The 13,561-nt window shown below is 44.9% G+C and overlaps 1 pseudogene across 1 annotated transcript in view; it reads right to left on the bottom strand.

Moving 5' to 3' along the window:
- Positions 1 to 884: 884 nt before the first annotated feature.
- The window catches only part of LOC149867500 (ATP synthase F(1) complex catalytic subunit beta, mitochondrial-like), a 41,537-nt pseudogene continuing 28,860 nt past the window's right edge, over positions 885 to 13,561 (bottom strand). Inside the window, exon 8 of the transcript XR_016442074.1 lies at positions 885 to 12,613. The product of XR_016442074.1 is annotated as an ATP synthase F(1) complex catalytic subunit beta, mitochondrial-like (transcript). The remainder of the gene's footprint in view (positions 12,614 to 13,561) is intronic.

The raw sequence follows: 13,561 nt of genomic DNA, 5'->3' as shown, positions 1-13,561 counted from the left end.
GGGAAGGGGAGAAGAAAGGGAAGATGCGGAGCGTAGGCTTTGCCTGGTTGTGATTTATGCAGGTTCAGGGCTGCTTGGTGTAGTGGTACGACACAGCACCGGGGTCAAGCCACTAGAAACACTGGGGCAGATCAGAATATTCAATGAGCTTCCTGGCACCTCTGAATCACAAAGAGAGGATCAGATCTCCCCATCACAAGATCCAGAGCTGCTGCTGCTGCTGCTGCTGCTGCTGCTGGGAGGGGGTGCGGACAACTCCCCCCTCCCCCCCCATCTCTGCCCGTCTCCCTTGGCCGCAGGAGAGCGGGCTCCCACATTCCTTTCTGCACGGGAGGACCTTTCCCATTGTTGTTTTCTTTGTGCTCGGGGTTGCCAGCTCGCCGGAATTCCTCTCGTGGTTTCGCAGCCAAGCTCAGGCCGCCGGCGCGGGGCTCGCTCTGCGCGGCCACCGCTCGGTGCCGGGGCTGGCGGGCCGTTGGGCCGGGCGGCGGCCCTCGACGGGCGCGGCTCGGCGACCCCTGCGGCTCCCGAGGGGCGGGCGCCCCGCAGCCGCGCGCGAGCGGGCTCCTGCTTCCCCCTGTGCGGGCGGGACACGGCCTTGCGGTGCACGCCCGTCGCCTCCCGCCGCGCGCGGAGAGCTGCCCGCGCCGGTGCCGGCCGGGCCCGCGGGCGGCCGAGGCAGCAGCGCGGCTCCTGGCACCTGCGGTCTGCGAGCAGAGCCGTGGTCACGCCAGGGCAGCCTCCACTCGCCTCCACCCAGGTTTTTCCCGGGACATCTTACTCGAGGGGCTCACTCGCACGCGCCCCAGCGCCCAGGCCTCACGCATCCTCTGCCTGCTGCTGGGGTCTTGCCCCTCACAAAACGGCCCACAGCCGCACATGGCGACCTAAGCACTGGCCTTCTCCTTCAGGTTGAAGGAGCAGGCAGGAGGACCTGGAGGCCTCTGAAGGGCAAAATGGCCCCGGCCCTCCTTTGACTCTGAAATTGGTGCCTTAGTCCCAGCTCCTTATTCTCTAGTGCCAGGTCCTTTTTCAAATCTAATCTTTCACCATTAAAATAATGAACAACGAATCAGACCTGCTAAAGAGTTAGAACTTCATTAAACATGTGCCTTCACTTCCTTTCCTTTTTTTTTTTTTTAAGCATCCCTTCTGTGATAGTGTATTTAGCAGAATTTGCAGATTTGTTGGAATCTGACATGGTGGCACTACGACGGCTTCCACTGCGGCCTCAAACTTGCAACCTCCAGGCTGTCAACTGTGTGCCTTAGCACGCACACCTTCACTAGCAGCAACATAATGTAATATTACTGCACCTCAAACACATAGTCCTGAATAAAAAACTGAGATTAGACTGGGATTATAGGGCAATACCCACTTCAGGTCACTCCAACACACACATCCGCACCACCAGGGGACTCTTCTAAAGAAGGCTTGGCTAACCCAAAGCGTGGTTTTTGAATGCCAGGCTCAGGTGTGTGTGCTAAATGAGGCTGTAGTTCCAACTTCAGCCTCATCTTTAGACTGCACAAACAAGGGAAACCTGCACCCCATGACACTTTCTGCCATTCTAGCGTGCCATTTAGCTACACTTATTCTACAGAGGCTCTTCTGTTCAACCCAAGTGTTCATGCACCAAAACCTTCTTACTGTAAGGTGGGAAGAAGTAGCTTCCATCTTCTAAATTCACATGAAACCTAATTCAGTTTCCATTGATATCAAAGGCCAAACTCCCACTGATTTCAGTGCAAAGAGGGTTGATTTCTGGGACTTACCTGGAATTTACAATATAAAAGTCAGCCCAAACAAATGTCATACTTCCCCAAACAAATGTTATAACAATGGGAATTTTCATAAATAGGGTGGTGAAACAGGCCACAGAGAATTGATGTAGAGACCCAGTGTTGATCTGAATCTTAATAAACGGGATAGGAAACCACACGAGCCCCAAATCCAGTAAGATTCACAGCCCTGCTGTTCTTTAGCAAGTCCTAAAACAAACCTTTCCAATTATATTTTCCAAGCAACTATACATTCCTGACAAAGACTTCCTTCCTTCAGTGATTTTGGTATTCCACCTAACCATAATGGCCTCAAACAAAACAAAGCCTTGATTAGTGTAATCCCTTGCAAAGAATCTGACTGAAAGAAGAATCATCTTTCGAACACAAAAGACAAGGCAGGGGGTTGGGAAGATATATGCTACATGAAGGACATGTCTGCCTTGTGAAAATTAGAATTGTAATCCTGGAGAAATATGAATTTCTCTCATAATAAGAGAAGTGTAAGGACATGTAAAATTGGTATTGTACGATGTCACTATCTTCACTATAGGAAACATGAAGGGGCTGAGAATGTTCACAAGTTGCAGCAATTCTTCCCATGTGGTCGGTAGTATGTTATGTCCTCCTGGATGGATGTATAAACCTTCCTGTTTCCACTCATAACACATGTATTTAAATGTAAACAATTCCAGTTTTGTTTCCTTGTTTTTAGTTTTGTTTGTTCGGATGCCTGCAATAATACCACTAGCGACTAAAGTATTTCCTAATGTGGGTACTCTTGGCCCTTTCACTAATAACCTCGCTCAACCTGTAATTATATTGTGATGCAGTACAATTTTAAATCCATTGCAAACAACGGAATAGAAATCAGGCAAGAAATACCAGTGTAGTAGCCAAAACTCCCACGAGTGAAATTAGCAAAAACAGAGGAGCAAAATAAATCTCCAAAGGCACACTGTTCTTCTCCTGCAGTGCAGGAAGCCAGTATAGTACCACCACAGTATCTACAGTGCTTGTAATTGTAACTATGTTCTACAAGTAGGAGTATATCACTCTGTACAGAGGGGAATGTAATATTAGGAGATTGAATTAGCAGATTAAATCATTAGGCAAGCACAATCTTAATAAAATTTACTGTTCATTTCTCCTTCCTAGACATGGAACTCCTTCCATCAACCTCCTTCTCTGACCTCAACTGAAACCAATAGGTGAAACCTGTACTTTGGAAGGGAGTCAGAAGTAAAATGTTTCCAAATAATTTATGTTTAAAATACCTCATTATGTGCATTTGTAAGCTTTAATTAAATTTAGACTTTACTTAATGAGAAAAAAAGACATGGAAATTCTACTGGTGAGGGGGGAAAAAAGTGAAATTGGAGTTGTAGTTTTCATATGTAATTTCAACAAAGTTCTTTTGTCCTGCGAAGATCTTCCAAGTCTGAACACTAGTGCAAAAAAACACCACTGCAAAATGTAAAGGAATTTTTTTCACTTTATGAGCACTTTGAATACAGAGTCATGCTCGTTTGATATGTGAATATATGTTTGCAATGAAAAGCAGATACAGTATAAATATTAGTTTCCTAACAATTCCTTAATTGGAATATATTATAATGTATATTCTCAGGTTTATATACCTTGCTGTAAGGTCCCGTTAGGAAGAGAACCAAGCATTTTGTGGCATGTCTGTCTTTTCTTTGTATCTGTACAACTTAGTACTATAGCCAGACCTTAGGCAAACAGCAAAATTACTGGGAGTTTTGCCCACGTAAGGGTTTCAGGAGCCAGACTTTGCACATTAAAGGATATACTATGGACAAGTATTGTTTTACATGTCGTGTGTGGCACACTCTGTTACAATAAAACAAAACAGCTATAATTTCTAATTATTTACATTTTGCTTAAGTCCTGAATTCACTGCTATTGAGTTAGTTGGCACACAAAGTGCCTTCACATGTTGTTGATTTACTTGTACCTTTAAAAACCTTGATGATCACCAATATATTTTCAAAGATATTTATTGATTTTTTAAAAAATAAACAGAACTAGTAATTCCCCATATTCAAATATATACAAGTGACTGAGAAAATTACATACATATACATGATCATTCTAGAGCCATTTAAAATAAACCATAACATTAATTTAGAGGTCGCTTTTTTCCCCTAGTCACATTCAGTAGAGAGAAATTTCATACTGCCCTCAAAATCATGATCTTTTGTATTTTTTTTATTTATTTTTTACAAATCTCTGAACTTAAGAACTTTAAGCATTCAGGCCAAACAATTTAAGTCATGAAATACCAAAATAAAGATAATCTATGCCAGAGGCATCAGACATACAGTCTGTCCTTGGGTCTGAATTGACCCAGACCAGCCCTCGGACCAGTGCCTGGGATGCACACTGCACAGTGCCCGTTCAGACCACTCCAAGAACCACGTCAAGTGTAGCATCTGCTTCAGGCACTCGGAGACATGTGCCGCACACAGTGCCTGCTCCAGCCAGCCTGGGACCAGCACTGCACATGTCACCCAAAGGCACTGGTCAGGCCAGCTAGAGCAGGCACTGCGTATGGTATGTTCCCAGACCAACTGCCAGGACTGCCACACTGCATGTCTGGGATCTGCACCATATGTAATACATGTGGGGTGGGCACCATGTGTAGCATGGCAACTGCTCCCACCAGGCTGGAAGCCACACTATACACAGAGTCTGTTCCGGCCATTCTGGGTACGTGTGCCACATGCAGTGAGGATCCAGCATTGGATCTAGTGGGGAGATGGTGGGAGAGGGGGTCTGTGGCCTGTGAGGCCAGATGAGTTTGACAGCCCTGATCTATGCAAAGCTTAATTTAAATCCCTTATGTACTTGCAACATGGTAAGTCTTTGTACACAGTGTACAAACATGACCATGTTTGTTTGCTTGTTTTTACAGGACCTCTACCTCATTCAGGGACTTGCTTTGGGGATGCTCCATGGTTCTGGAACAATGGAGGCTGTTTTCTATAAGACAACTTATGAGATACAGGGCCATATACTGAAGATAAAAGTTAGTATTGTTATAATCACGCAATACATGAACACCATCAAACTGGTGTGCTAAATGAGGAAGGGAGCCTGTAGACAAAAGAAAAAAGAAACAACAGTATATGATTGAAGACTGTATTGTTGTGTGTATACATGCAGGAGCCAAACAAAGGCTGCACAAACATTCCAGCATTTTCTAACTTTAAAGTGCTTGACTTTCTAACCTTAATAAAAGTTCTTTTTTATTTATTTATTTTTTGCATACCACTTGCATAGACCTTCTAAAAAGGCAATTTTAACAGGCAACTGCTATTAAGAAGCATCATATGGACACCTGCTTGGGTCACCAGAGAGTCTGGAACTATCAGATCCACTACACAGACCTCTGTGCAATGGACCTAATGGAATATGTGATGGCAGCAGTAAATTGGCCATCTTCCAAAGTGCTCCTCCACTCCCAAATAGCCAGCACAACATAAACTGGTCTATGTTGTATTCCAGAGTGAAGTACAGAGATCAAAGAGGTAAAATTAAAAAAAAACCCTATAGTTTGATTTTTATTTCTCTCAGAGTTAGGTATTAAGTATTGCATAATAAACAACTAAGCTAAAATTCTGTTCTGTTCTGTGAACTTTGTATCTTTGTCTTTCTGCCAAGTGTAAGGCCCCTTGATTATTGTAGAGGTCACTTAGGCAGCCATAGGCATTGCCTGAGAGAGATGATACACAGTGTAACAAAAGTAGAGATTCTCTGTAACAACAGATGGCTACAACGCATGACCTACATTGGTTATTGTTATGTTTACAGTTTAAAGTAGTCCAGCACAGTGTATAAAGGGACAATATGGAAAAACAAAGACAAAATATGGTTCACTACAGGGCTGTTAAAAGGACAATACCCAAACTGTTAGTTTTGAGAATTGTATACATTCCAGATTTGCAAAATTAGTTTCGTCTGTAAAGTGAGCTGAAAACCTAGAGATATACAAGATCAACCCCTCCCCCCAAAGTTAGCCTCTCTCAAAAGAGGTGGAATTGTTCAGAGGCACAAAACACACTTTAGTAAGTTTCAGGAGTTGAGGGATTTTATGGTATAGTAATTTAATGAGTTAGGATTTTTTTTATTTATTTATTTTAGAGATTATAATAGTCAAGTACCATGATGTTGAAATTGAAGGGGGGAGATGCAGACACTTGCAAAAGTATATGAAGAAAGCTGGGCCTGATAGGGTTACCCAGAGGCAGATTAAAGATTCATTAGGGTCCCAGGCCTGGCCCCTCCCCCAGCCAGCCTCCCTCCAGACTCATCCTCTGGCCCGCAGCCGCAGGCTCCTTCCACTGCTGGCACACTGGGAGCAGCAACCAGAGCTGGACGTGTTGTCCCCAGGTCAGGAGCCATGGCCACTCTCACCCTCAGGTCCATGCTGGAGCCAGAGGTCAGGACCAATCATGCACAATATCGCCCCATGGCCAGCTGGTGTCAGGGGTTCAGAGCTCTGCCTGCCAGGTGCATGTGGTGCAGACTGAGCTCTAAGGGTGTCCCCTTGTCCCACCATGGCTCAATCCAGCTGCAGCAGTGCCTGGCCAGCTTGCAGGATCATAGCTAAGCTAGGCCAGGACCTGGCTGCACGTGGGCTGCCCCGCCATTGGCAGGTCCTGGCCATGCACCGCACTTAGTTCTACTTCCTGCCACTGGTGGCTCCAGCCGCTTCCAGGGCTGCAGTGCAGTCACGCCCCACACCCAGCAGCCATAGACCCACCACTTCGTGCATGCCCAGCCCAACCCAGCCACCAGTTTTGTCCATGTTGAGCTGCCTCCCCACCTCCCCCCACCCACTGGCCTCCTATACCCACCTTCCAGGCATCTGGGGGGCCCTGTCTGGCAGGGGCCCCTGGACCCAGGGCCAGCTGGCCCATGTGTTAATCCACCTATGCCATAAGGTGCAAGTACCCTGAAAGACTCGTGTGAAGCTGATGTTTTAAAATTCTCTCTGTTTTGCTTCTAAATTTATAAGCAATACCTTCATTTTAGAAAGTCTCTTTCATCACTGAATGGTTGCCCACATCCAAAAGGAGCTGGGTCTATAACTCAGGGCCAAGGCTAGGTGTAGAAAAACTGGAAGATTTCACAGGAGATTAGGGAGAGGCAAGAGGTCTAGTACTTGAGAGAATGCATACAAGAGATAAAGAAATGAACAGAGGTAATAACTAACTAAATACCCAGTTCCTGCTGAGTAGCTGTAAGAATATGGTTGAAGCATGGCAGATTGGGGTGGGGGGGAAGAACGAAAAGATATAAAACACCACCTCATGTCCACCAGATTCTGCAGCAAGTCACTTCCTGCCAGCCATACTCCCCAGCTACTACTGGCTCACAGATAAAGTGGCTTCATAGACCGTACATTTGACACCTCAATTACCAGCCATTTATAATGTAAACCACTAAGATCTACCCCAAACTTGGAAGCTCTATTGAACTTCTAAGATTCCATGGGACACCTCCTAGCTTGTTCCTTTCAACAGCATTTGGAATTTACCTGCTTGCCTTGGGTGTAGGAAATCTGCACCAGCAATACCACAATTTCCTGTTCCTGTCCTCAAACTTTTCTACCCCTTCATTGTCTTTATTGCCTACAAGGGAAGACAAAAAGCCTACACCTAATTTCTAGAACAGCTAAACTTCACATGGCACAGGGAACCTAAAATACATCTCAGTGATCAAGAAAAAAGCAGCGCAAGGTATAAAGTACAAGGTAACTGGGCGAAGGGCAAATGACATAGCTTGGGCTGGCCAAGGATGACCTCAAGTCAGCCCTAAACATTGGTGCAGAAATACCCTCAGAGCCTAAGCTAAAATGAAGATGGAGGAAAAATATTTTCTCTCTAAAATAAAAATATTATCCCATACTGAAAATAAAATACCACAGTATATTCCTGTGCTTATAGCCATTATTCAGAGTAGAAATACTTCAAAATCTGTGCCACCAAATGGTCAGAATACCCAATAAACTAAAGACCTCAAACACCATCTCAGTACCTTGCCATTAAAACACCAGCTAAAAATGAGGACAAATCATTAAAACATTAAAATAAAAACACAAGTGTCTCATCTTTTTTCCATTACAATAACTTCTGCATTCAGGAAGTTGTAATTCATTTGTTCCAGGATTTGAGATTTTCTTGGCCATGATTACCACCTCTAAGAACCTCAGTCTACAAGACTTGAGAACCTCTTGCAAAGTTTTTTTTTTTTTTTTAATTGAAGATCATGAGAATAAAGGTTAATCCTGAGGGATGTTACTCTTAAAATAAGGAGAAAAAATACTTTCAGAACATACTAAGTTTCTGGCACAGCACTTGAATACTACCATAGCTGCCTTCCCCAGTAAGCTGAAGTACATACACAAGAAGCTAGGACATACTGTTTACTCATCTTGCCTGTATTTCTTTTGGAAGAGTAGTTTATGGGTTTTAAAAACATGCTTAAGAACAGAGCAGAGCTATACAACATATCCACTGTAATTACTGACAAATTAAAAGGGTTTTTTTGTTTTGTTAAGATAAACATGTATGTTTACGTATCACTAAACCAGAGACAAGCCAATAAAAGTAGAGTAGGAGGTTACATGCCACATTCCCCTAAATGCTAAGAATTCTTTTTGTTCTGGAGCATTTTACTGTTTAATGTTTAACTTTTCCAGCAAAACTAGTTAAGTCTGCATGTCAGTTTAAGAGAGACTAATGTAAAATGCCCTAGTTCCCCAAAATCCTTTGAGGCTAATTAGGTACAGTAAGAGCGCCGCTTTAGTAATTCAAAGGTCATGAGCCCCAAGAGAGAGAAGTAACATTTTAAATTGTGCCTCTTCTAAATTATTTTTTCTGTAAGAAATTTAACTTAGTTAAACTGTTAAGGTTTGAGTTATTAGGGCCACGTACGTGTGTGATGTATGCCAGTTTCCCAGTAGAAACTGCAAGGGAACAAGCGTTCAGTCACTTTCTTCTGGAGGAAACACCCTTTTTGTAGCAGAAAAATCTTCCATGTTTGCACCTGGAAGACCTCCTCCACAAAGGAGTTTCTTTCAAGAATGAATGTCTGTATGCTTCTGATCAACTCTGCTGTGATCAAGGAGTCAAGCAGCAGTTTCCTCTGTGCCTTCTCCAGACCAAGGGAGACTCTAGCTTAGGGGCTGTGAGACATTTCACCACATCTCAACTCTTCCTGATCACATAAAAAAAAAGACCTGCCACTGCGCCCTGCCCTGAGCCTTCCTCAAAAATCAGGAATACCACCGCAGACTGGAAAAGCAGTGGGGAACATTGGCCTCATCATTCCCTCTGCTTTTGGATACTGGCAGCAGAGAGGAAGAGTAGCCAACCCTTGCTGTGGGGAGCCTTTCCCTGCTGTTCCACTCCTCCCTTCCCCGCTATGGACTGGGAAGAGTGGAGCAGCTGCTGCTCCTTATGCACCTTCCCCAGACCAGGGTGATCATGGGCTGGGGAAGGTGCAAGGAGCAGGGAAGAGGGTGCAACCACAGGCTGGAACACCTGTACTACTCCCTCTCCCAGAAAGGTTTCTAGGGGTGGAAATTATTCAGAATTGTCTATTGCTAGAAATTAATGCCCGTTTGTATCCTTGGTTAACTTGGATGCCTGAGTAATTACTGCATACTGGAAACTGGAAAAGATTCCCCGTCTCTCATTTTTAATATCATGGCATTTTACTTTTAGATAGGTCTAAAAAAAACACTAACCAATCTAATCAAATCACTTCAACAAGGATGCCACAAAATCCTTTAGCTCCTAAAACCCTACTATATGGTCACAGTTATGAAAATCTTCTTGATTGAAAAAAGCATTCTACTAGGTTGGGACAAAAAAGTTAAAATTGCAACTCTGTTAGACAGACAGGGAAGACTATAGAGTTAATAGATTCATAGATTTTAGGGTCAGAAGGGATCTGTTAGGTTGAGTCCAACCTCCTGCCCCAGGCAGGAAAGCATCGTGTCAGCAGTCCCCTAATACTCGTATCTGAGGGACAGAGCATTAGGGGTACTTGTACATCTGACAAGGATTTAATCCTTCAGGGTTGCATTCTATGCCTCCTAAATTGAAATGGTGAGTTTTATTTTTCTGTCATTGTATACACATCATTGTCTTGGTGGCTGAAGGCAGGTCACTTTTTTTGCAGAGCCCGCCCACCTCTCCCGCAGCCAGGGGGTGAGCTGCCAATGGGCTGAGCATCCCCAGAGGTACAGAGGGGCCTCAGTCCTTCCCTGTGGTGGCAGTGCATGCTGGGGCTGGCCAGGTGGGCTGCAAGCAGGCCAAGTGCTACCCTAGTTGGAGGCACCTGATCCAACTCTTCCCTGAGCCCGCCCAGGCTCCTAGCGCCCCATGCACCATCCATGTCACTTTCTCCAGTCACCCTGCTACTGACTCCCTGTGGTGCCCCAGGGGCAAGCCAGCCTGCTCCTGGGAGGCTTCAAGTGTCCTGGCAGCCACAGGTACCTGCTGAAGGCAAAAGCAGCAAGGGACCCAGCCTCCCCTCTCCCCGCTGGGGAGCCTGCCCACCCCTCCTGACCTCTCCTGTGGCTGGGAAGCGAGCTGACAGATTAATAACTGCAACCTTATTGGGCCCTAGAAGCAAAAAGGAAGCCAATGCAGTTTACAGTTCTCTCTCCAGCCAACATTATGATGTTGTTATTCTGCAGCATTTTTCATCACATCCTACTTCTGAGAAGCCTTCAAGGCTATGCTCTTGCAGAGCACTCCAAAGTGATTCAACCTAGAAGTCAAAGGCATGGATAATTATCTAGCAAGGTTCCTATATGATAAAGGGATAGTGCACTTCATGTGACTGAAGGCACCTGGAACTATGGAAACCAAGCATGAAAAAAGTCCTACAGTCCAACTCTCTTTTAAGAATAGTAAAAGCAGCAGGCATCATTCCAGTCACATGCTCATGTCCTCCCACACCATCTAAATCACTAGGATATCCATCTTGCCTGCACGATAACATGGAGGCAAGGAGTTTGTTCATCTCCTGTAACATCAGAATTCATACTTTCCTGCAAAATTTATGTTGAAGTATGTCTGAATGTATTCAAATTTGTTATTGTGGATGTTAGCAATAACAATTTCTTTGTTTTAAATAAAATCTTAATCTATTCATGTTCCAAAACATCACCTGACTGATATGGTTCATCAGCAAGTATTCACTAGAATTTGAAAGGAGGAAAGTGGAGCACAGCTTATCTGCCATTCCTTCCCTCTTCGGTGCCCATGTCTCATTGGTAATAGAATGATACTAAGGCACAATTCAGGGTGATACCACTGATCACTAAAATCAGTGATGCTCCACCTTTGGCCTGTGAGGCCATGTCATTTAGTCTGTGCATCTCCCCACAGGTCCTAATATTTGGCAGTGGAGAGGGATGGTAGCATTAACTGCAATTCCCCTTCTATTAAATTGCCATACCTATGGGGAGTTTTACAGGCCAGGTGACATGGCCCTGCAGATCATGTGTGCTGCTGGGTTGGCACAGGCAGACAGCCCAGAATGCCAGATCACACCCACAGACTGTGATTTGGCCCATGGAGTGGCCCTGCGTCACTCATCCAACTCACAGGATCACGTTGAACACCACCACCTAAAGCCAATTTACTGTTCTCTAAAGACTTTCACTTGCCCCTCTGCCCACTTATGTTCCCACTTATTAGCTCTGTTTGTCTAACCTTGCCCTTTCTGCTAGACTCCCTTTTCCTAGCTGTTATCTGCCTGGGGATATTAAATGATTTCTTTGAAGATCAAGGACAAGTGAAAATACCGAAAAGTTACAAGGGGTAGAATGGAAAAGCATGTGCAATCTTATCTACAACCGTTTCCAATACAAAAATGCCTAATGTAAAAATCAGGTGTTTATCAAGTTCCAAGGTCAGATTCTTGGCCCTGATGCAGCTGCTTTGGCCCAGCCTGCCAGCACAGAAGAGCTACAACTGAAACAGGTGGCATCTGTGGAGGAGTCCCAATGGGTAAAAAAATCAGTATAGCCACATGCCAATGACTAATTCCCGAGGAGCACTGGGATTAAGGTGTTTCAAAGCCATCTCCACAGACCGTTCAAGCCCAGCACAGCCCAAGGCTATAGGAAGGCTACTCTGCCAACCTGTAAATTATTTTTTGTGTACGTCTCAAATTAATTATGATCAGGCCAGCACTAAAGAAAATCTACCCAGCATTTCATGCTGTCTGTACTTTAGTTACAATCAGAAATAAAATAGTGCTACCTCCATTTTATCTACAGATAAAGGCTGGGAAAGACTAGTAGGAATTTAGAGAAGCAACAAATTTGACAGTGTCAGATCCAACAGAGGAAAATATTAAAACTTCACTAATTTCATTCTATAGCAGTAGTTCCCAACCTTTTTTATATTGTGGACTGGCATGGGAATGGGACGGGGTCCACAGAGCCCCACCACCCAGCTGTAACGCCACAAGTGACTGCTGGCAGCAGAAACCACTCACCCGGGCATGCAGACAGGGGTTTGAGTGGGGGGCTCGTGCCACAACCCAGCAGCCAACCCTTCGGAGCCTAGTAGTGGGCCGTGGCCCAGTGATTGAGAACCTCTGTTCTGTAGCTACTATCCTTGACGAAATATAGGCAGGAGACGACCTCTTCTTCATAGCTAACGTGATTCTCTCTGGTCAGGTTTCCAAGTTTAGGATGAGGAAGCTTGCATCACTACCATAGTGATTGTACCTTTTCTAGGAATAGGGGATGTCAGGATTTTCCAAGCAGTGTTTCCCTTAAAAAACAAAACAAACAAACAAACCAAACCTTACTGATACTTTAAAGACAAATCATATTTGCAGTTTTCCACCCAAAAATTCCCAGTCTTAATTAGGGCCTTTGGGTCTTACCATCAAATAAATTAAGAAACAAACAAACAAGTATTTAGTCATAGCTTTGATACTGAGAACTTTAACATTATTCTTTTTGTAAATGTTTAAGCAGACTAAGCTTGTATACATGCAGCTGATATTCAGATATATAGATATACAGATTATTAAAACACAATAAAAAGCCAGTGTGTTACCTGGAAAACAAGTGAAAATTCTCAGTTTATGTTTTAATATCTGCTTACTCAGATTGATCAGCTTCGTGATTGCTGTGAAAACCAGATGCATTTCATGGTGTATAGAGTTGAGGTTTGAACACCAAATATTTACCCTTAAATTTCCACCTTGACTTATACACCATATCCAGGTGCTGGGAAGTTGGATCAGGCCCCTGGGAGCTGGGGCAGCACCCAGACAGCTAGCAGCCTGCCAACCAGGCCCAGGGGGCACCTCCACCACAAAGGGAAGGACCAGGTCCCTCACAGCTCATGGGCTGCTCGGCCCACTGGCAGCTCACCCCCTGGCTGCGGGGAGGGCAGGCAGGCTCTGCCAAAAGCAGGCTCCTTGCTGCTTCTGCCTTCAGCAGGATGCCTGACACCATCTGGGAAGGGTCTGCCTTGCCTGATGGGCAACACAGGGTAGGGGGTGAAGAAAAGGAGAGGCTAGGGGTCTTGGGCAGGGCCAGGTAGCAGGCAGGCTGGGGCAAGGCAGCTCCATCCCAGGCGGTGCCAAGTGTCCTGCCAGCCACAGGAGTCTGCAGAAGGCAGAAGCAGTGAGGGGCCTGATCCTGATTTAGGTAGAGCCTGCCTCTGCCCTCCCCTCCAACTCCCCCCGCTGGGGCATGAGGTGCTGGG

This window comes from Crocodylus siamensis, chromosome 4 (assembly GCF_052110815.1).
Source record: "Crocodylus siamensis isolate JL-2025a chromosome 4, ASM5211081v1, whole genome shotgun sequence".
Classification (NCBI taxonomy): domain Eukaryota; kingdom Metazoa; phylum Chordata; order Crocodylia; family Crocodylidae; genus Crocodylus; species Crocodylus siamensis.
Note: the sequence above shows the minus strand (reverse complement) of the source record. Positions and strands in the feature narration are given on the sequence as shown.